Source organism: Sarcophilus harrisii, chromosome 3 (genome assembly GCF_902635505.1).
Source record: "Sarcophilus harrisii chromosome 3, mSarHar1.11, whole genome shotgun sequence".
Classification (NCBI taxonomy): domain Eukaryota; kingdom Metazoa; phylum Chordata; class Mammalia; order Dasyuromorphia; family Dasyuridae; genus Sarcophilus; species Sarcophilus harrisii.
This window is the reverse complement of record NC_045428.1, coordinates 39,899,949-39,923,015: the sequence shown is the minus strand read 5'-3', so window position 1 is coordinate 39,923,015 and position 23,067 is coordinate 39,899,949. Positions and strand designations below refer to the sequence as shown.

The 23,067-nt window shown below is 37.4% G+C and overlaps 1 long non-coding RNA gene across 1 annotated transcript in view; it reads left to right on the top strand.

Moving 5' to 3' along the window:
- LOC116422208 overlaps positions 1-23,067 on the top strand; it is a 51,404-nt gene that overhangs the window by 21,023 nt on the left and 7,314 nt on the right. The window contains exon 2 of the long non-coding RNA XR_004232763.1: positions 13,872-14,085. This is a non-coding gene — a long non-coding RNA (uncharacterized LOC116422208). The remainder of the gene's footprint in view (positions 1-13,871; positions 14,086-23,067) is intronic.

Here is a 23,067-nt window from a genome sequence, read left to right as displayed (position 1 = left end):
CTTCATTTCCCAATGGATAAATCACTCCGAAGAAAGCAGACCTCAATTATAAACAACAGCATACACATTGATGTTAAGTATAAATTTTCCTCTCCATAGTTTCTCCTATGGTTCTTAGAGCATCCTTCTGGAGCAAAGCAGAGAGTGCCATTCTGAGGCAATATGGCCCAGTGGGGTCAGAACATCTGGATTCAAGACCTGGCTCTGAGGCTATACCTCCATGACTTACTTGGATACACTATCCCCACTAGGCCTTAGTTTTCTTAGAGTTGGAATAGATAGACTCTGGAGTCGCTTTTGCTTTTAAGACTAACACAAATCCTTCTACCTGATAGCACTTTATATACTTGAAGATGAATATTATGCCTTCTCCTAAATCCTTCTCTTTTCTTGGCTTAATATTCCTTGTTCTTTCAACCAGCCTTTATGTGACAGGGTCTCAAGTTACTCTAGAATATTGCCTTCAGCTGGATATATTCTAGCTTGTCAGTTCAGTTATTTTTCCAGTCATATATGACTTTTTGTGTCTCCATTTAGGATTTTCTTGGCAAAATACTCTATTGCCATGCCCTTTTTAGAAGCCGTGGTAGTTGATTCATTGGATTACTATACTCAGGGAAGAGCTGGCAAGTTGAGGCTGAGGGGGAGTCACTTAAGGTGGTAAAATGCCCAGGCGGATCCTAGTTTCCCAATGGATGGCTAGATTAGATACAGAACATTTTCTTGACATGGTCAGATGTACTTAGCTCAGTAAGTTTGCATTTATCAATTAGGAAGGTTGTCTGATGAATTAACTGATTTTTAAAAGTGAATTGGATCTACCCCAAACCCTTTTTAGCTGAAGGTAGACATAAAATTGTACTTCTAGGAGCATTGACTGGTGGGCAGATTGAATGGTGGATATGAGGATGAATTGGTGGGACAAACTGTATCAGATTGGTAGAAAAATGAACACAAAAATAGAAATAATAAAGAAAGAAATGGTGAAAAAACTCTAAAACTTGGGTTTATGATTTGGTAACCAACAGGAAGGGCATTTGAGACCTCAAACTCATTATCACAATCCATTAATATTATTATAAATCCTGACAGGCATGGACAAGGTCTATATCCTAAAACCTGTTCCATTTCCAATCTGTCTCTGCCCTCCAGCCACTAGCCTATTTCCCATCTGCCTCACAGTTCCCTAAATACATCTGTGACCACGGGTTTCCTTCAGAAAGCCATAGCGCCCAGGAACAAGAACTAGCTCAACTGCAAGAGTCCCATGGTTGTCTGAACGTGACATCTAGAGCACCTGCTTTTACTTCTGGCCACCATATTATAGGAGGATCACTGATGAGCTGGAGAAGACAGACAGAGGGGTAGACACTATGGTATTGGAGGAGGACAGCCAATGTGGTGAGGGGCATGAAGTCCATGTGATACAATTGAATAAAGAAACTGGGCATGTTTAATTTGGAGAAAAGAAGGTTCACAGAGGAGATTCTACTGCTTGGACAAGATGAACACTGAGATCCTATACAACTCTCAGATTCCTTATTCTGTGATATCAATTTTTTTCCTCATTAAATAATTTTTATGCTGAATGAAAAAAAAGACAAAAGGCAGTATAAAGACATAAAAATACTTGGGGAAAGTTAGTTCATCAGTGCTTTAGTTTTTCCTACAAATACCTTGCTCTATGTCTGAACTATAGATTTAATTATATAGGCAAAGTGAGGTAGACCTTGGGGAATTCTTTTTTTTTTTTCTTTTTTCTGTTTCTTAATTAATTTATTTATTTTAATACACATTGTTTTATGAATCATGTTGGGAAAGCAAATTAGAGCAAAAGGGAAAAAGCATAGGAGAGATTAAAAAAACATAAAAAAGAAGTGAACATAATTCTCCTTAGTTCTTTTTCTGGATGCATATGGCATTTTCTGTCCCAAGTCTTACTGGGATTGCTTTGGATCACTGAACCATGAGAAGAACCAAGTCTTTCAAAGTTTATTATCACACATTCTTGCTGTTATTATGTACAATGTATTCCTGGTTCTGCTCGTTTTACTCAGCATCAATTTATGTAAATTTTTCCAGACCTTTCTAAAATCAGCTTGTTCATGATTTATTTTAATAGAACAATAATATTTCATTGCCTTTATATGCCACAACTTATTCAGCCATTCTCCAACTTATGGGCATCTACTCATTTTCCAGTTCTTTGCTGCCACAAAAAGAGCTGCTATAAACATTTTTGCACTTGTGGGTCCTTTTCCCTCCTTTATGATTCCTTGGCTCTACTGGATCAAAGAGTATGCACAGTTTTATAGCTTTTTGGGCATAGTCCCAGAGTGCTCTTCAGAATAATGGATCATTTCACAACTCCACCAACAATGCATTAGTGTGACCATAGGGAATTCTTTAGATAATTTGATTCATGCATTTCAGGTCAGTAGTATATGGGACTCAGACTGAAAAAAACAAAAGACTCAACCCAAACAAATCGTAATCTGAATTCTCATGGAGTAATGGTATACCCTGCTTCAGATTAGCTTTATGTATTTGAGATGCAGTGGGGTATAGAGAAATTGTTTCATCTTGCCTTTTAAATATGGCAGAAAACTGGAGGGTGTTGCTCTTGCCTATCTTTAAGTCTAAAAATCAATGGTACTTGGGTCTGAGAGCCAGAGAGCCAGGACAAGAATGCTAATCTTCTCATGGTCTTCTCATCAATCTATTTGGTCTGAATTGGTGAGTCAAGAGCATTTCAGTTATTTATTGATTCTTGGATAGATTTGTGAATTCATCCATGTGGGAACTTAGTACTTCAATGGAATGGCTCACAACTGTAGCGACAATCCCAGATCTGGATGTGGAAATGATTCTACAGTCATTGAGGAATAAGCCCCTCATTTTACAGATGAGGAGCCTCAAAAAGTCATAAGATGATGACTCTAAAACTGGAGGAATTTTATGGTGTATCCAATCCATCCTGTCTTGGGGTAGTAGATAAGGCACTAGATTTGGAAACAGAAAGGCCTGTGTTAAAATTCTGCTTCAGACATTTCTGAATTGTATGACCCTGGGCAAATCAATTAACCTCTCTTGGTCTTGGGTTCTTCATCCACAAAATGGGAGAAGATTGGATTAGATAGATTACAGCTTTGAACTCATGATCCTATGAACTCTCCTTTTTGAAAGATGAAAAATTGAAACCCAGAGAGCATGTCCCAAAATCTCATAATTATTAACAAATCCAAGAATCGAACCTAGGCTCTTTGATTCCAAATTCAGTGTTCTTTTCACCTCATTACACCTTCTCTCCTCTTATTCATATCTATCCAGTCTATTGTGATTCTTCTCCATGTCTTCTGGTAAGTCCACAAAACAAGTCCATCCATCCTAGAGGCTTTTCCCTATATTTATTGATGGTATAGAGCAGTGATTCCCATAAATGTAGGTATGATGTGGTGTGGTGTAGGATCCAGTGTACAATACAATGTCATAGACATAAAGAGGGTGATAAAATAATAATTACACAATGCTTTTTCTCACTTTAACAATACCTTCAACTTGCATAGAAGTTTACAAATTTCCAAGTGTTTTCACAGCCACCCTGGAAGGTAGGTGAGACTCACACATTATTGCCTACTTTTTACAAAAATAGAAATTGAAGCTTAGATAGATGAAATGACATTATCAAAATCACATAGATTGAAAGCAGTGGAGCCAAAAGTTAATCTTTGAACTATACAAAAAGTATCTTGGAGAAATATCCACTGCTCTCCAAAAATCTTATTTTTTAAAGTACTGCATAAGAGGGATTCCTTTCTGGGCAAGACCTCTTGAATAAGTTTATAAGATCATAGAATTAGAGCTGGAAGATTCCTTAGAAGTCATAACCTTCATTTTAGAGATGAAGAAACTGAGTCTCAGAATCAAGATCACCTGGGTAATAAGTAGCTGATCTGGAAACTGACCTCCAATATTTTCCCAATTGTATTACAGGGCCACTTCTGACAATCAATTGTCAGATTGACATCTTTCTCTTCCCCCAAGACAAAACCAATTAGGAGGCTTGACTGTGTGATTTCCTGAGCAGCGATGTCAGATTTACCAAATAGAAAAGCAGAGAACTCCTTGTTCCAAAAGGCATATGTCAAGCTGGAGGGAATGGGACAGGAGGGAAGCTGCTGAAGAGAGAGAGAGAACAGCAGCCTTCTGCTTCTGTCTGACACTGATTGCCCTGGGGCTGAGGAGGAGAAGCTTGTGATCTCCACCACTTATCTGATTACAAAGTCTGATAAAGAAGGACAGCTTTTTACTTCAGGGGAAGCTTGAATTCTTCCAACAGAACACTTGTTAGTGGAGTCATACAATTATTTTTCCTTCATCTCCTGACTTAAAAAAAAAAAAAAAGAATCTGAGAGACAATGAAGGAAGGTACATGGGTAACAAGAACGGAATATGTGTTTTTAGTTTGGCACTGATGTTTCCATGATATTCATTAGCTTCTCATCCAAGGACTGTCTCATATATTTTGATTAGACTCTTCCTTCCCTTGAAATAGTCCCATTTCATGTTCTGGTGGATGGCCTGTTCTGGAGGAAAAATTATTGAGAATCTGTTTGATATGATTCAGTCCAGTAAATTTATTAAGAGCTTACTAAATGCCAGACACCGGGACAAAAATGAAAATAGAATACTTTCAATGGGCTTTTGGAGTCACATTGATTAAAAATCAACTAGTTGACCAACCAACCAATCAATCAACCCAGAGACTTCTCATTTTCTCAATATTTCCCTCCAATAAAAAAACCAATAAAAATAGTTTGGGCTAATCTAAATAGGAAAAAGTAAATGTATGAAGAGTACTGACTAAACTATGATATATGGTTACAGAGACAAACTAAAGAAATCATTTATCTGTATGTGTGTCTTGATAATGCAAGAAAATAACAAATTGAGCTCAAAAGGGCCAGTAGAAAAGTAGACTGAATTATTTTAGGAATTGCAAAATATAAAATAAGCTAAACTTCTACCTGAAACAAAAATCCATTCTTTTCAATGTGTATATTCTACTGAAGATGTCTTGTGATTAGGTCAATAGAAACATATGTAGATTTGAATAGGTCACAACACATTACCTATGAGAAATCCTAATTAAAAAGGAAAATGGACAAAGATGATGTTAGCAAAGAAATATATGACAATAAAAGAATTTAGACTGATCAGATGGCTCCAACTGATAGCCCAGAGACTCCATTTGAATCTGTGGGATGTCAAGAGAAAATGAGGAAGGTCACTGACTTTTTGGATGGACTTTGTGGAAAATTTATGGGAAAATCTGAGTGGGATTAATCTTGAGTCCTGATATTTTGCTGAGTCCTTCAACCTACTTGATAAGATAGTAAGACATGGACCTTCTGGAGGCATCTGAATGAAAACTTGTTCAACAAGCATTTATTTAGTATCTAGGAATAGAAACATGTTATGCTGAATATAGTTTCTGAATTTAGAGTCAGGAATCTGGATTCAAATCATGCCACAAACAAATGGTCTGGGCAAATCAACTTGCTTCTTTGTACCTTTATTTCTTCACCTCTGGAATGAAGGTATTGGACTTATTGGGCTCTAAATTTCCTTCCAACTTTAAAGATCCTACTATGTGCTAATTACCAGAGATATACAGTCAAAACAAAATTGAAGGGAAAATTGTGCTGGGCAGCACAATCCTTCTAGATCTAATCTATTCTTCTAGAAAGAAAGGAAATTTCTTGGGCAGCTTCGGCCTTGGAAATTGTCATGTGAGCAGTTTTGAGAATTTTGAGAGAGAGAGAGAGAGAGAGAGAGAGAGAGAGAGAGAGAGAGAGAGAAACAGAGAAAGAGACAAAGACAGAGACAGAGAGAAAGAGACAGAGATAGACACAGAGAGAGGTAAGAGACACAGAGAGACATACAGAGAGAGACAGAGATGGAGAGAGAGAGAGAGAGAGAGAGAGAGAGAGAGAGAGAGAGAGAGAGAGAGGAGAGAGGGAGAGAAGGGAGGGAGAGAGGAAGAAGGGAGGGAGAGAGGGAAGAGAGAAAGAAAGAGAGAGAGGGAGAGAGAGAAAGAATGAGTGTGTTCTGAGAAAGATGTTTAGAGGTTTACAACTTTTGGGGAAAGGAAGAGGATGGTCAACAGAAAATCACACTGAAGTTGAAGAACTAAATGTAAGCCATTAGTTTGTATTGTGTGTGTATGTAGAAAGTTGATTGTTACCAACTCTGCTATGACTTACTGGGCACTGAAGGTACAAAGGGAAGGGATCATTTGCTGAGTTCTCATTCTTCCCTTTCCCTTTCCCCAAAAAATCCCCTTGGGGTTGGGGATTTAATGGACTATGTGTTTCTATGTCTTTTTTTTTTTTAAGTGTTCTCATTAGTTCCCAGAGATGTTGCTTCTGATCAATGACAGGAAATATGTACTTTATTGTGTTTTTCCAATGTTGTTGATATACTAGTTTAATATAGTTATGAGATGACTTCCCTGATACTACAATATAGTCTTGGAAAAGCAAAATGTAGTAAAATTAACTGGCCAACATAGATAGGTCTATGGGAAGCTATTTACTCTTAACCACTAACAGTTGAAATGCATGTCCAGAAGATGTTCTGAAGACTGTGTAACTTGATACTTCATGTAAGCATTTTCTTGTAATTTGGTTCTAAAATGCCATATAAGATCGCAGAGAAAGTGGTGACTTGGAAATCAGAAGAAAGTCACTTCCTTTTTCTGGGTCCCAGTTTCTCTCAGTTTTCTCTGAGAAGACAGACCTAGGTCAGTAGAGATTCTTCACTTGTTTTGTGTTATGCACTCTCTGGTGAAGCCAATGGACCCTTCCTCAGAATGATGTGTTTAAATGCATAAAATATACAAGATTACAAAGGAAATAAATCATACTTTACAGTTGTCCAAATTAAAAGGAAAAACACTTCCCCAAATTACAGGTTAAACACTGCTATCTGAAATGATCACTCAATTCCATCCCAATTCTGGTTTTTTGTAGTTTTGTGGAATACTGGACTTCCTGAGCCACCCATCCAGCTCCAGGGGAACTGTCCATGGTGCCCCAGGAGATTAAGTGGTAGTTTTGTAAACATGAATGTAATTACCATAAAAATATGTATAGCTTGTTAGGGAGTTTATATAATAGCAGTTTACCACTGTTTACGTGCTTTGTTTGTTTTTTCTTAGAGGCATGGCAGGATAATAGCATGTTGCATCCTGATGTAAGAGGAACAGAAATATGATCGTTTTCCCATTGACAGGAGGTCAAGCATGTCCTCCTTCACCATGTTGAGTAACCTGGCTGTGGGGAGTGGTCCACCAGCAACTCTGTACTCATACCAGTTCCATCAGGAGAATGCCTTGTTGATGGAAGAAGTCATTCTTTTCAGCGCTCATTCCAGTGATCTTATTGGGACTCTATACTACCTTGCCATCCAATTCATATGGCTTTGACATGCACAATCAGGGGAATACATTGGCCAAGAAAATCTTTTCAAAGCTCATAAAAGATTTGACTTTCCCTAAAATGTTAATTTAGTCTTTCCTAGGTCCTAGAGTGATTCATATGATTTTTACATCCTTAGATTCAGTCTAATTTCCTCCTTTCCCCCTTCCCTCACTACCTACACAAAAAGAGCTTTAGCTAAATTGCATTTTTAAATGGCTAAATTGAGTTGAACCCCAATTCTGTTCTTTGATCTTCAGGAACCAGGAGCAATAAGTGGAATTTACAAGGAGGTAAATTTTGTTTTGATGAAAGGGGAAACACGCTTTTTAATCAATAAGTATGTAGTATGTATCAACTATGTGCTAGGCACTAGTGCTAGGTGCTGGAGATGCAAAGTAAAAAATTCAATAGCCCCAGACTCAGAGAGGGGAATGTGCTACTTTGGATGGTAAATAGGTTCCATTTCACTTAAGATCTCTAAGATCTTAAGTGAAGATCCATCTTCACTTAAGAATAAGCAAATGTTAAAAGATTTCTTCTTGGATAGGTTAGAGGAGATGCTTTTCCATTTATGGATTGGACTAGATGCCATTGTTCAACTCTGAGATTTGGGTTTTTTTGATAGTTTGTGTTTTATCTTTCAACTGGTTTTTTTTCCTGGCATCATCAGACATAAGACATTACCTAATGCACAGTGAAGAAAAGAGCAGTTCTGTTCAATGGATCTGTGTTCTCAATATACTCTCCACAAGCATATCACCCATCCATGTCTTCTCTTCCTTAAATTATGAACTCCTTGAGGGCATAAACTATCTTTTGCTTCTTTTTTGTTTCTTCAGGACTTAGCACAGTGCCTAGAACACAGTAGGTGGTTAATAAATGTTGATTGATTGTATGATTCCTCTTCAAGTCCTTCTAGAAATCCTTTGTATAGGATCAACTCAAGGTGAGATGGAATTCTTTCGTGTCTTTTGAGTATCTTATGTTAACCTTCACTCTCACTCGAGTTCTCTACCCTTTGGAACTGAGATCCTTATACAATGAACAGTGGATTGAGATAATTCCAAAGGGTAGGGACTACATTAATAATAATATTCTGCTACAAAGGTAAATATATAACAATCCTGGCTTTATCATTAGCTAGCTGTATGATGACTTAATTGCTCTGGATTTTGATTTCTTTTTCTAGAAAATAAGGGGCTTGGATTAGAGCAGTGTGTCTGAAGCCAAATCATTTTACAGCTTCATAAAGGATATTTGTCTACCTCTGTATGTCTATAGGTAAATGTATGTATGTGTGCATATATATATATATATGCACACATACATACACATTTTATTAAGCTATAAAATATACATATATGCATATCTACTTTATAGTAATAATTATATATAATATAGTCTTTGTAATTATTATTTATTATAAAGTATATATAGTAAAAGTATAAAGTATATGTATTCTATATGCACATGTATGATACAATTCTATAAGTGTATTTATGTATGTATATATATGTGTGTGTGTATGTGTATGTAAAGTATACCTATGTATATATTTTCTACAAGAAAGGAAATTCTCTGTACCCTAGTTTCAGTACAGTCACTTGGGATTCCCTGTGATTCAGAAAGAGGGTGTCAGGCAAAAATAAGGGAGTCAAAAAAGGAAGAGGAGTAAGTTTTTAAAAATTATTATTTTAATGGTTCTAGATTTTTAAGAGGAAGAGTCTTTGTTAGTAAAATTAGTTGTGGATCAGTAATTGGGGTCAGGATGGGGGATAGTAGCTGAGTTGGGGGAGCACAGAGGTCTTTTCCAATGATTGTCATTTCTAATAATTGTGTCTTTCACCTTGTAACCCTGAGGTTCTCTGACCCTCTGGATCTCCTTTCCCTAATCACTTATCACAAAGCTTTTTAAAATAGTGGCAAACTAATCTGGAAGAAAGAACTTTGGTTCTGGAATCAGAACATCTAGGTTCAAATTTTACCGCTGATGGTTTTTACCTGTGGTGGCCTTAGTAAAGTTACTTGTTCTGAAGTCTTTGAAAGATTTCTATTCATTTACTTTGTATGCATTTTTCTTTGTCATTAAAATATGTTTGGTGCCAGTGCCTTCCCTAGAATATGATCTCACTTTGACCTGTATATATCTTGTTTCTACATAGGTGTTTGCATGTTCTCTCCCTTCATTAGATAGTGAACTTTTTGAGAGCAGTGACTGGTTTTGCTTTTCTTCATATATCTCCAGGGCTTAGCACAGTGCCTGGCAATAGTAGTCCTTAATAAATGTTTCTTGTGGAGTGAAGGGCCTCTTCCTTCCTTCCTTTCTTCTTTCCTTCCTTCCTTCCTTCCTTCCTTCCTTCCTTCCTTCCTTCCTTCCTTCCTTCCTTCCTTCCTTCCTTCCTTCCTCACTTCCTCCCTCCTATCCTCTCTCCCTGCCTCCCTCTCCCTCTTTTCCCCTCCCTCCTCCCCTCCTCCCATTCCCCCCCCCCTCTCTCCTTTCTTTTCCCAGCATTTAGAACAATGGAAGTGCTTAATAAAAGCTTGTTGGGGATAGATCTTCCTGGGTCTCAGTTTCCTTGCCTATGTAATGAAAGACAAAAGCTAGACTTCCTAAAATCCCTCTCAGCTCTTGATCTATGATCCTATGATGAAAATTTACAATCAAATCATTTGCATGAAAGTTCAGACTCTTAGACCAGAAGCAGTAATCAACCTAGCAAATTACTTAATGTTTAAAAAAAAAACTTTAGATATTATCATTAGTGAGTCTGAACTTATCTGTCATTCTAGACGTATGCTTAGGTGCTATTTAGATACATATACAGAGTGGGGGCTTTAAACATCTAGTAAACACATCCAGATGGCACAGTGAACATTGGCAGTCAAGCAAGAAGATCTGAGTGCAAGTCTAGTCCTAAACATTTACTGACTGTGTGACCCTGAACAAGTCATCTATCTTTCCTCAGTCCCAATTTTTTCATTGGTAAAATGAGAGCAGTAATAATAAGTTCTTTCTTCCAGATTAGTTTGCCACTATTTTAAAAAGCTTTGTGATAAGTGATTAGGGAAAGGAGATCCAGAGGATCAGAGAACCTCAGGGTTACAAGATGAGAGACACAATTATTAGAAAGGACAATCATTGGAAAAGACCTCTGTGCTCCCCCAGCTCAGCTACTATCCCCCATCCTGACCCCAATTACTGATCCACAACTAATTTTACTAACAAAGGCTCTTCCTCTTAAAAATCTACCTCTTCATATTGTTGTGAAGCCAAAATGGAATGATATTAGTAAAATGCTTTGTAGATCTTAAAGTATTATCAAAATAATAGCTATGATCATTGTTGCCATTCTGTCTTTGAATGGAAGTGTGGTAAAATGAAGAGTAGGAGTTAGTTAGCCAAGAGGCTTGGAGCTAACAGAAACTTGAGTTCAAATCCAGCCCATCTTTTATTCTTTTAATCTGTATAAATCATCTCTCTGAACTTCAGTTTCCTCATCTGTAAAATGAAGGGATTGAATTCAATGGCCTCTGAGAATGGTCCTGTTCATTTCTAGCTTTCTGCTCTATGATTATCATTTTAAAAACATGGTTTTTGAAGGGCTTGTGCTGAGGCAGATATGCAGGGAAGCTATATGCCTTTCCAATTCTGATTGCGATTATACTTAAAAGGAAATAAGGTAGGCCATTTTGGGGAAAGAAACAATTCCCGAAATTCCTCTGCCAGAACTCCCATTTATTTGGGAGCTCAACCTCAAACTCATCATTGTCCTGTGAAATTCTTCTCAGTTCGAGAGCTCATAAGTAGGAGCCATGTTGAGGGTATTGGAAAAGTCTTTTGGAATAAGAAAAGAGTTCTTGTTTAAAAGCAATCTCCCCATCCCTAGGGCAATGAGATTGGGGAATCACTGATAGTTTTTTTTTTCTTTGATAGACTGCAAAAGCAAAGCTCAAAGGTAAAATGTATGCCCAAGGATTTAGAAAATCTTGGCAGAATGTATAGAGAGCCAGAGTTGAAGGTTGTGTCCCATCTGAGGCAACATCCTTTAGTTTACTCACCTAAAATGTGGAGAATAGCATCGGCTACTTTATAAGGTTGTAATAATCAAATGAGTAACATAGGTGAAGCACATAGGCAGCCTTAAAGTTCCTTATAAATGTGTATGTTACTGTTAACAGCCTTACTCCCAGTGTTCTTAATTAGAAAAATGATTTTATTGGTTAAACCATTTTAAAGTGGGATGTCCATGGGATACTTTGACATCCATGCAGCATGTGTGTAGGGCCTTGGGATGAGGACTTAACAAACATACAAAAAGACCTGCATTTTTACACCTATTATTAACTCCTCAGCTTGGCCCAACCCTCAGAGGCAGATGCTTTATTTGGGCCTAGTAAGCAGCTGCCTCGGGCCTTCTTGCTTTGCCCCCCCCTTTCCATCTGTTTTACCTGTATCTGTTTCTGAATAATTCATTTCACCATCTGCATAAATAGAACACCTGGCCTAAGGCTAACTTTGTCCCTAAATAATTTAGAGAAAATACCTTCTTTGGTCGATACTGAAATAATATAATGACTCCAAAGAACGATGCTCTTGAATCAGTGGTTCTTGTGGATCTTACACTGATCCATTTTTATGGTTTATTTTTTATTGAAATTTTTATTATTCTAATCTTTACACCTAGAAGTAAACTGTAGGCAACCAATAATCAAAGTAAACATAGGATCAGTCTCTCTAACAAATCTTCCTGTTGATCTATTTACACCATATGATTGGGATGAGGAAGGAAAATCTATATTGTATCAATTTTTAGACAGGAAAATGCCTAACAAATTAATGAAAAAAACACAAAATATCTTTACTTCTTGCTCTGTATGCATTCCCTCGGGATCAGTCCAACTTTCCAAAAGTGTTTTAATTATGATAATTGAAATTTAGTACAAAACTGATATTTACATAGGATTTGAGGGTTAGGAAAGCACTTTACATAACATCTTACTTGAGCTTTCAAATAGCTTTGAGAATTAGAAATTAGAGGTATTATTCCTGAAGTATCTCCCCCCCCCCCAATTATTATTGAAGCATTTTGGTGGTCAGACATCTTCATTTATTTTTTTGGAATCTCCATTTAGTGCAAGGGTTCTTAACCTGGAGTCCATGAATCAATTTTTTAAAATCTATTTTGATAATTTTATTTCACTATAATTGATTTCCTTTACAATGTTAGGTATTTTATTTTATGCATTTAAAAAGATCACTCTGAGAAGAGGTTCATTGGCTTAACTGTGATGCCAAAAGGGTCCAAGGACATAATAAAGGTTAAAGAACATTTGATTTAGAGACAGGTCTTTCCAAAAATTCAAACTGTTTAGATGTATATGGAATGAGTTTTGGCTTATATATATACATATATACACAAAATACCCAAACTGGTGATGCTATTAACTTTATTAGGGTCTGTGCTATAATAACAACAGACATTTATATAGTACTTTAACATTTGCAAAACACATTATGGACTTTATATCCTTTGAGCTTTACAACAAGCCTTTGAGGGATATACTATCAATATTATTGTCTCCATAGTATGGATGGGGAAACTGAGAGTCTGAGTTATTAAGTGATTTGTCCATAATATTACAGCTAAAGTCAGAGGTAAGACTTGAATTTAAATCTTCCTGATTCCAAGTTTAGCCATTCATTACACCCCCTTTTTTAAGCATTTATTTTTCTTTTAAGTTTTAAATTCCAAATTCTATCCCTCTTTTCCTTCCCTCTGACAGTAACTAGTCAGATACAGGTTATACATGTACTATCAGATTAAAAAAACCATGATGTCTTAAATGTCATTGATAAATAAAAATCTTTTTGAATATTTTTTATCTTCACGATATACCAAGACACTTAGTTAAGACATTTGTAAATACAATGCATTCCTTTGGCATTAGGTGACACTATGATTTGAAAACATCAGGGACCTCAAGAGGAGGGTGGGTGCCTACTTGTCAAGAATGTGATGGACAGTAGTCTTTTCCCCATGTGGATCACACTAAAGAACTTCTGAGTTCTCCTCAGACTCTAAAATTTTGGAATTCTGGAAAAAAGGAGTCATATTTTGAGTACTCCCTTTGTTTACTGTAATGTGCATATCCAGTTCAGAATAACTAGGCTTATAGGATCAATAGGTTCACACACCTAAAGGGAGGTTGGACATCTCCCTCATTTTATAGATGAAGAGGCCAAAGGCCAAAGAGAAGTGGCTTTTAAGGTCATACTAGTAGTAAATGGATAGAGCCAGAATTTGAACTGTGGTCACAGGATGGTAGGCTTAGGGCTGCAAGGGACCAAACTTAGAGATCATAACATTTAGCTTTTTTAATTTACAGGGAAGATACTGAAGCATAAACATCAAGCAAGATGTAAAACAGGTAAATGGATATCTGACAACAGTATTTTCCAGTTACTTAAAGAGGAAATCATCATGGAGTCTACGCTGCAAAGGTGATGAAGGATGATGGAATTCTAAAGTTGCTGTTTATGGTTTATGCTGTTTATGGATGACAGTGTATGGATTGATTACAACATCCCTGGAACTGAAAGGTAACCATTCTCAAGAACCTAGCCTAGCCATCTATAAAAAAAAAAAAAAACCCAAATAGATGAAGAAAATCTATTGTTCAAATTCTGAGATACAATTGAATGGACAGTCTATAGCATTTGTCCATCTATATGTTTATCTGGAACTGGAAGTTCAAATGGACAGCAAGTTAGGTCCAGAATTAAAACAAAGAGGAGAGTAGGCTAGAACACTTTTAGGAAATTGTAAATCCTTTTAATGACCCTAAAACTATGCTGGGAGTTGGGGAGGAGCCTGGTAATGGAACTGATAGGTCATGGAGAGCCAAAGCACTTTAGATTTTTTTTTTTTTACTATTTTTAATATTAAAAACTCATTTAATTCTGCAATAATATTTGAAAATGCTTCACAAACTTTAAAATGCTGGCTATTATTATTAACATTAAGTTTGGTTGTTGCTATGTTGCTCTAGGGAAAAAAAAAGGATTGTTTGTGCTCTTGAAATATTAGCACTTTGGGGTCAAAGCCCAGGTTGTCCTGCTTTGGTTACTCTTTTGATGCCTCCTTAAATGTTTACAGCCATACTCAGGACATGAAGACTGTTGAATGTACATAATCAAAAGATGAAAAAGGAAGTGGAGGGAGGAGAAGACATTGAGGAGTCTTGCTTCTTTATATTGTGAACACAGGGGTGGCATTTGATGATGTAATTCTGTGAAGGGGATAGAGAATTAGAATGAGGGCAAGTGAGAGGAGGAAAAGAGGAATACTTTAAGGTAGATGGAGAAGAAAATCAAAGATGCTGAAGAGGGCAAAAAGAGAAGGAAAGAGAGCATCAACAAGAAAGGCACACTACACACAATCAACTCATTTAAGGATGTTGTTAACTCAGTCTTTTCTTCACTGTAGAGAAAAGAAAAATAAGGGAAAAGTCAAGGAAAGACTTCAGAGAGAGAAATGTCCAATGGGAGCTTTTAAAAAGGTCTGGTCTCAGAGGCGGACAATGATTCCTGAAAAAAAGATGAAAAGATGAGAAAAGATAAAGCTCTGGGGGGTAGGGAAGTGATTAACAAACCAGATAAGGTCTTAGGGAATGAAGCAAAGAAAAAAGAAATACTGTTCTCCAAACTGATTATGCAGTGGGAATTGGGAGATTCACAAAAGAAAGAAAAGAAAGAAAGAAGAAAGTCATAAAGGAAAGGAATGAAGGAAGAAAGAAAGAAAGAAAGAAAGAGAAAGGAGGGAGGGAGGGAGGGAGGGAGGGGAAAAAGACAGAGAGAGAGAAAGAGACAGGGACAGAGACAGACAGACAGACATAGAGACAGAGACACACAGAGAGAGACAGTGAGAGGGAGGAAGAAAGAAGAAGAGAGAGAGAGGAGAAGAAGAGCCAGGGGGAGAAGCCTGGTAACAGAATTGATAGATCATGAGAAAACCAAAGCATTTTGGACCTTTTCTACTATTTTAATATTAGAAATTTTCATGTAATTGAGCAACCATTTATTAAATATCTACTATGTACCTATGTTAAACACAAATTCAATGAAAAACATTCCTACAGAGATGAAGACACAGTCCTTTCTCTCAAGAATCACAATGTGTGTATGCCATCTATATCTATCTATATATAGATCATATGTATATATAAGTATATATATATATATATATATATGTGTGTGTGTGTGTGTGTGTGTGTGTGTGTGTGTGACTGCTCATGTGTGTGTGTGTGTGTGTGTGTGTGTGTGTGTGTAAAACACAGTGGGATACACAAAGGAACTTTAATTTTGCTGTGAAGGACTCCCAGTGTCTAATAGAGATCACAATCATTGATGAGCCAAATGAAATCCTAGGGACTTAGGGATTAATAAGGAAAGCAAGAAGGGTGGTAAAAATCCTAAGGAATTACTTGATGCTCCTATAGGTTAAGTAAGTTACTCAGAAGCAAACAGCTAGTATCAAAGGCAACATTTGAATCCACCCCACCTTCATGTCTTAGTTCCTCTGGCTTTCTTCATGACTTGGTTCAACTGCTTTCTGTAGGTGGTCTTTTTTGGTCCTCTGGTCCCTAGTGCTTTCTCTCAAAGTAGTTTCTATTTGTTCTGTTCATATCCTATATGCTAATTTATGTTGTCACTCTCATTAGAGAGTAGTAAACTGCCTGATGGCAGGGGCAGTGTTCTTTGTATCTGCAATGATTTGCACATAGTAATAAATGCTTGTTGACGGATTCATCAATAATATAGCAAGGGAAATCATGTAGGTAGAGTGCCTGGGTGGAGGTGAGCTTTAATTTTGAATTATTCACTTAATGGTCCAGCTTTGTGACCCTTCTTTCCTTCACTGCCTCCAAGAGTTGTCCGAGCTCTTGGTTGTTGCTTCCATGACAACATCATCTATCTCATCCTCTACCATTCTCTTCTCCTTTTACCTTCCACAACATCTGGGTCTTTTCCAATGAGTCCTATCTTCTCATTATGTGATCAAAGGATTTAAGCTTCAGTTTTAGTATTTGACCTTCCAGGGAATAGTTAATTTATTTATTATTTAATATTGAACAAATCTAATAGCTTTTTTGGCGACAACCCTTCAGATAATTGAGAATATACATCATGTTCCTTCCTTAAGGAGTGCTCATAATGCTAAGTTTTGTATCCTGAAGATGAACATTTAACCTTGCTCTTTTGATCTTGGGAATGAGGTACAATAGGTTTGGTCTAACTCGGTTCTAAGACATTTACTAGCTCTTTGGTTCTGAGTAACTCAGTTTAGTTCTTTGAACCTCAGTTCTCCCATCTCTAAAATGGGGGGATCATAATAGCATTTACCTATCAGGGATCTTGTGAGGTTCAATCAAGTCACAGGATTATAGCTGGAGCACTCAAGGGAAGCTGATAAGCCATCTAGTCTAACACCTGCCTTTTATAAATTTGGAAACTGAAGTTTACATGGAGACAATGACTTGCTGAAGATCATGTAAGTAGTAACCGAGACACAATTTGAACTCAGCTCCTGAAACTCTAATCCTGGAAGGGGATTTCCAGTGCATTTTACTATCTCTTTCAACATATAAAGACTTTAACCAATCAAAGTCCCATAGACATGTCAGCTGTTATCATCTGGGAGATGGTTGGGACTCTGAAATTGGAGTTACTGATGTTGAGTTTGAACCCAAATTTGGCAGTGGGTGGCAATGGTGCTGTGACCTAACCACCATGGGCTTCAGGGCCCCAAACTGTAACTTTCAGGGCCTGATCTAATTGGCTGCTTAGGTCTCTCCCTATTCCATCCCTTGGAACCTGACATTTCTTTCATACTAACTTTTCAATCACCAATTAATTAATCAGCATCAATTAAATGCTTACTCTCTGCTGAGTCGGTACATTGACATAATGACATTTTTAGAGGGAAAAATAATTCTTTCTTTGGCGACTTTGTCCGTGCGCCCCATCCCAGCCGGGCTATTACCCGTATGAAGCTTCCCACTTTTTTTTCAAAGGACTTTATCAAGCATATTAGGTTTGTCTCTGGGTCTGCCTTTGAAAGCCGGGGATTCTGGATTTCAAACGAGACACTTTGTTACAATTCCAGGGCAGCAAGAAAACACAATGGCCGAGACAAAAATCTCCCGTGGTATTTTTGGCTCTCTGCCTCCTTTTTCTTTGACAATGACAGGGGGAAAAAAATCAAGGTGAGACTGGAGTCCCCTTCCTGTATGCTTGTCTCCAGCCAGGAGAGTGAGACTGACAGGATGATAAAACCTGATGCCAGGCTCTCTTGCCCACTCAAAGACCCTCCCGCAGGTATCGGTTGCTGTGACTGGGCTTTGAGGTCAACCAGACACCTCCCGGGGGGCTCCCTAGCCTGCCAGGGAGATCTCCGGGAAAGGCCTCTCTGGTGAGCAGCTGTTATCTGAGCTAGCATCAAAGTCCCCTCTGTACTGCAGGGGGAAAAAAAGGGAAAAAAAAAAGCATCTTCTGAGCTGGGCTTCTTTCTCCCAGATTCAGATGGATGCTCGAAGTCTCCCAGGGGACACCAGTTGCTTTGCCCAGGAACAAGCTGTCACAAATTCTCTGTGGGCAAAGGTCACCTCCTGGGAGAGGTCTTTCTGGCTGCAATTTCTTTCTTTCTTTTTACTAACTGTCTCAGAGGTAATTAGTAAAATAATCATAATAAATTACTGCTCTGTTTTTGTGTCCCTAGAGCTTAGCATGGTACCTAGCACATAGTAGGTCCTATATGGTACTTGTATAAAGACTGCCACCCCCCCAGTTCCTGAAATACTCTTCCCCCTCCCCTTAGCCTAGCAGCATCCTCATGTTTCAATGAAATCCAGCTCAGGGGCCACCTTCTTTTCCCACTCCCTCTTAGCACTCTCTCTGTCACTCTTGAAGTTTTAGTTACTTTGTATATTCCATGTATTTACTAAGCTGTGCAAGTATTGTGTCTTAATGTAGAATGGAAGCAAACTGCAGCCAGGAAATGTTTCATTTTTTTGTCTTTGTATTCCTGGTGCTAAGAGTGAATGTTGCCAAACTAAAATAAACAAACAAACAAAAAACAGGCTTGATCCTAAAGAGAAAATAAGGGAATATGGTTCTTTTTATTGCTTCGACAAGATCCTTTGGACTAAAACATTGCATACAATGTCAGTTTTGTTCCTTTTTTTCCTTAAAAAAAATTTTTTTTTTACTTCTACCATATTTAATATATATTAGACTAATTGCCATATAGGGGAGGGGGGTGGGGGAAGGGGGGAAATTGGAACACAAGGTTTTGCAAAGACTAATTTAGTTAAAGAATCAACGGTGCATATGTTTTGAAAAATAAAAAAACTTTAACAAAAAAAAAGAAAAATGTTTTAAGGGATGGATGCTGAAGGAAATTTAAAAGATATCAATAAAGTTTTATTTTTAAAAGGAGGAAAGGTCATATGTTGTTTTACACACACACACACACACACACACACACACACACACACACACACATTTTTAAAAGCTGGGGATTCTACCAGGAAGATGTGACTGGGCAGTGTTTACAAATTCTATGGGAAATAGGCTACTCCTAGTTTTATAGGTGAGAAAACTGACTTGTATAGTACATTACTTGCCTAGTATCTATTGAAGTTAGTGAATTAGTACATGAAATTTTGTCTTTTGCCTTACATTTTGTTTTAATACCTTACATTAAAATCTTTAACAGTTCTTTACCTTCAGAACAGCTCTGCGATAATTTTCCATCAACCAATCAGCACGATGCATCAATGGCATGGCAATTCAGTTGGCAGAGATCCAGAAATAGGCAAAGTTCCAGGCAGAGAGGGTCAGCTGGGAAGCCTGTAGACAGCCCAACCTGTGTTAACTATTCAGAAATAGAGAACAGACTGACCAAATTGGAGGTAAAATGTCCCACAGATATATTATATTACCAGACCACTAGTAACGTAATCGTTGCCCTCCAAGGGGAGAGGGGTCCGGGAAGTACATTTCCTTCTCATGCATGGACTTGTGAATGATCCTATTCATTTCAGTAGGAATCTTTTAAGTAACATTGTGGATGTGTGTGTGCACACACAAGCGTGAGTATGTGCATAAGGATGTTTTTGCTTGTGCATGCATGTCTCTATAGGCTACATTTCAGATTGCCCAGTTTAAATGAATGTTTTTGGTCTTACTACCAGTGGGAAGGTGGGCGGGTCAGATATTTTCGTCACGGCTCCCACTATTATACAGCCATCTGTGATATTGAATGGATTATTTTGTTTTTCAAGTTTCTTTGAATAGCAATTTCAGTCTTGTATCTTCTTTCCTACCCCACCGAGGGCACTGCCAACAGATGCAAGCTACATATTGGCTTGAGTTCCTTGCATTTTCCTGAAATTTTTTAAAATGCTTTTTTTCTTCTTCTCAGTACTTTTCTTCTCAAAAACTATTTCAATTCCAAAGGATCTCAGCTTCTGAACACAACTTCCTATAATTAATATCCTTGCTAATTCCTCCCTTTAAAATATTTTTTAAAAATCATCTTCTCATGTCCATCATCAAGTGAGAGGGGCACTTTATTCTTTCATTCTTGTCTTTGTATTGGCCACGTGTTCCATTGTTGTTCAGAAGGCTTTCCTGGTCTTTTGGAAATCAGATCAGAGTATTGTGAAATAAAGCAAGAAGGAATTTTAGAGTTCATCTAGTTCAACCCTCTCTTTCCAACACTCTTTTCACTATACCACGCTGCCTCTTAAAAGTGGGTATTTATGAAAGTGGTGATAGTCCTAGCCATAAGCACACCTAACACTTTTCACTATATCATGCTACCTCTCAATAGTGGGCTTCTTTGAAAGTGGTGGTAGTCCTAGTTCTAAGCATAGGTTTACCTCATGAAATCTATTCCAGTGCATTACAATCCAATCCAATCCAGTCCAGTCCACTGCTATCCAACTGAATTCAATTTTCTTCCGAAGATTTCAATTCAATGAGTTTAAATTCAATTATTCACCAAAACATCTATCAGGTCCCAGGCATTGTGCTGGATGCTGGGGTACAAAAGCAAATAAGAAAGGTCCTTGCTCTCTAGGAGCTTGTATTTTACTAAAGAGAAAATAGATTTATTCTGTTTGACTCCCCAAGTCAAAACCAAGGGCAAAGTCTAAAATGTCCCAAAGCAGCTAATTTAACATGGTTGCAGGGCTACCACTGAGGATTTTACAACCAGTTGTCCAAAAGTAAAAAAAAAATCATGAGAAACTTTTGAGTTTAATCTCCAATTAGTAATATTTTATTCATTGCTTTCACAAATATAAACATCCCACAAAAATATATCAAGTTGTGATTTGTGGAGTTATTTAATTTCTAAGGTGTAAATGCTCTCACTGAGAATGTCACAAGTGGGGTCAGAGTTGACTCTGGCATAGGGCTGGCTGGCTGTTGGGAAAAACACAAAAAATTAAGACAAAAAAAGAATTTCCTAACAATGAGAATTGTTCCCAAGGGGAAGGAGCAGCCTCTGGAGGTAGTGAGTTTCCCCAAATGGAAGCTTCCAAGCAGAGGCTAGAAGATTGTTGGTTGAGGATACTCCAGAAGAAATTTCTATTCAAGTATGGGCTGCATTCAGTGTTGCTGAGGTCTCTTCTGATTCTCAAGGTCACAGATCACAGAAAAATAAAAAGGAAGATTTACCATAAGAATAAAAGAATTGGGTACACATTATATCTATAAGAAGGAAAACTGTGATGAAGCAGCTGAAAAAGCTGGTAAAAGCTAATAAAAATATTTGCATTTGAAAAGTGGCTTGAGGTTTGTAACATGCTTTATACATTTCCTCATTGTAGAAAGAGATGGCATAGTGCAAGAATGGAATAGGTGCTCAGGCCACTGTGTGCTACCTGGAGCAGAGATCATCTCTGGTACTGGGTTCAAGAATGAGTCCTGATTTTAGGAAGAACATAGACAGATTAAAGAGCAAGTAGGGGAAGGGTGACTCAGAAGTGAGTAGACTGAAGATGATGACAAGTCAGAATACAGTGAAGGAACTGAGGATGTTTCATCAAGAGAAGAAAAAGACTCAGGATGGGATTTGGGATGCCAACACACTTCTTCACCTTTTTAAAGGTATATCATGTAAAAGAGGAATGAACCTGTTTTTGCTTGGCTTGAAGAGCAAAACTAGAAGCAATGGATAGAAAGAACAAATTTAGGGCAAGTTATTAGAACTATTGAAAAATGGAATTGACTGACTTGGGATGCAATGGGTTCTCTCTTGCTATCATGTCCAGTCTGAGACTGACTGAAGAATTGGGATTAATATGACAGAAGAGATTTTTAGTGATATAATTGTGATTGAATGGAATGGCTTCTGATGGCCTTGGATATCCTTTCTGATTCCAAGATTCTGGGAAAACAGGGGTCCTGGTGAAATGTCAAAAGTACTTGTTCTCTCTGAGAGTTCCCTTACTCTTTAACACCTCAATCCAACTTGTCTTTCTGACTTTGTGGCCCCAGGGTCTTTCAGTGTAAGTAGGGATGGCAGTGTTATGACAGAAGGAACCATGGCTCCAGCATATCTGGGATGTGGCTCATTAAAAGATAAAGAAAAATAAAATAAAATTGGTGGATATTGGCCATATGGTATATACATTACATCTTGAATCACAGTAAACAAATGAAAAGAGGTTTATATATTATATTCTTCTATTCTTCTAAGGTAATCTTTAAAATATTAATTATTCCATTGATTTGGAATGCTCTCCCTCCTTTCTTCTGCTTCTGAGAATTCCTGGCTTTCTTTGAAGTTCTGCCCAAGTGCCATTTCCTATGTGAAGAAGTCCTTCCCAATCCCAACCCTTCCCAAATAAAATTGCTAATGCTCCCTTCCCCTTCTGGGAATTGGGGGCATGGCTCTAGAGCTGGATAGGATCTTTGAAGTCATCAAGTCCTCAGTTGAGAGAGAAAGAAATTTAGCCAAAGGTCATAAGGTTAACAAATAGCTGAGATGGGAACCCAGTTCTTTGGATTCCCAAACCATCAGAAAAGAATTGTCTCGCTAATATCTGCTCACTGAGAAAATGAAAGAAGACAAACTAAACTATGAATTCAGTAATATTTTAAAACAAATTTGTATTTTATTCATTGCAATTCTATCTCTATACATTAAAACAAGAAATACATATATGTCCATGATGTGATTTTTTTGAGTTTAAAGGAGGGGTTTATTTTTTATGGAAATATATTTAAATTTGAAAAGGACCTCAGGTCTCTCAGGGACCCCCTTCCTTAGGCCAACTCTCATTTTTCAGGTGAGGAAATTTTGTCTTTACCTTTTTTACATTTTACATTTATCTGACTGTGTATTTATTTCCCCCAATAAAATGTAAGCCTCTTGAAGAGAGGGACTATTTCATTTTTGTCTTTGTTTCCCTAGGCCCTACCATAGAGTCTACTTTTGCAATCTTATACAATTGAAAAATCTTTTACAATCTTATAAATACTATAATAATTGGAGCTCTGATTATTATG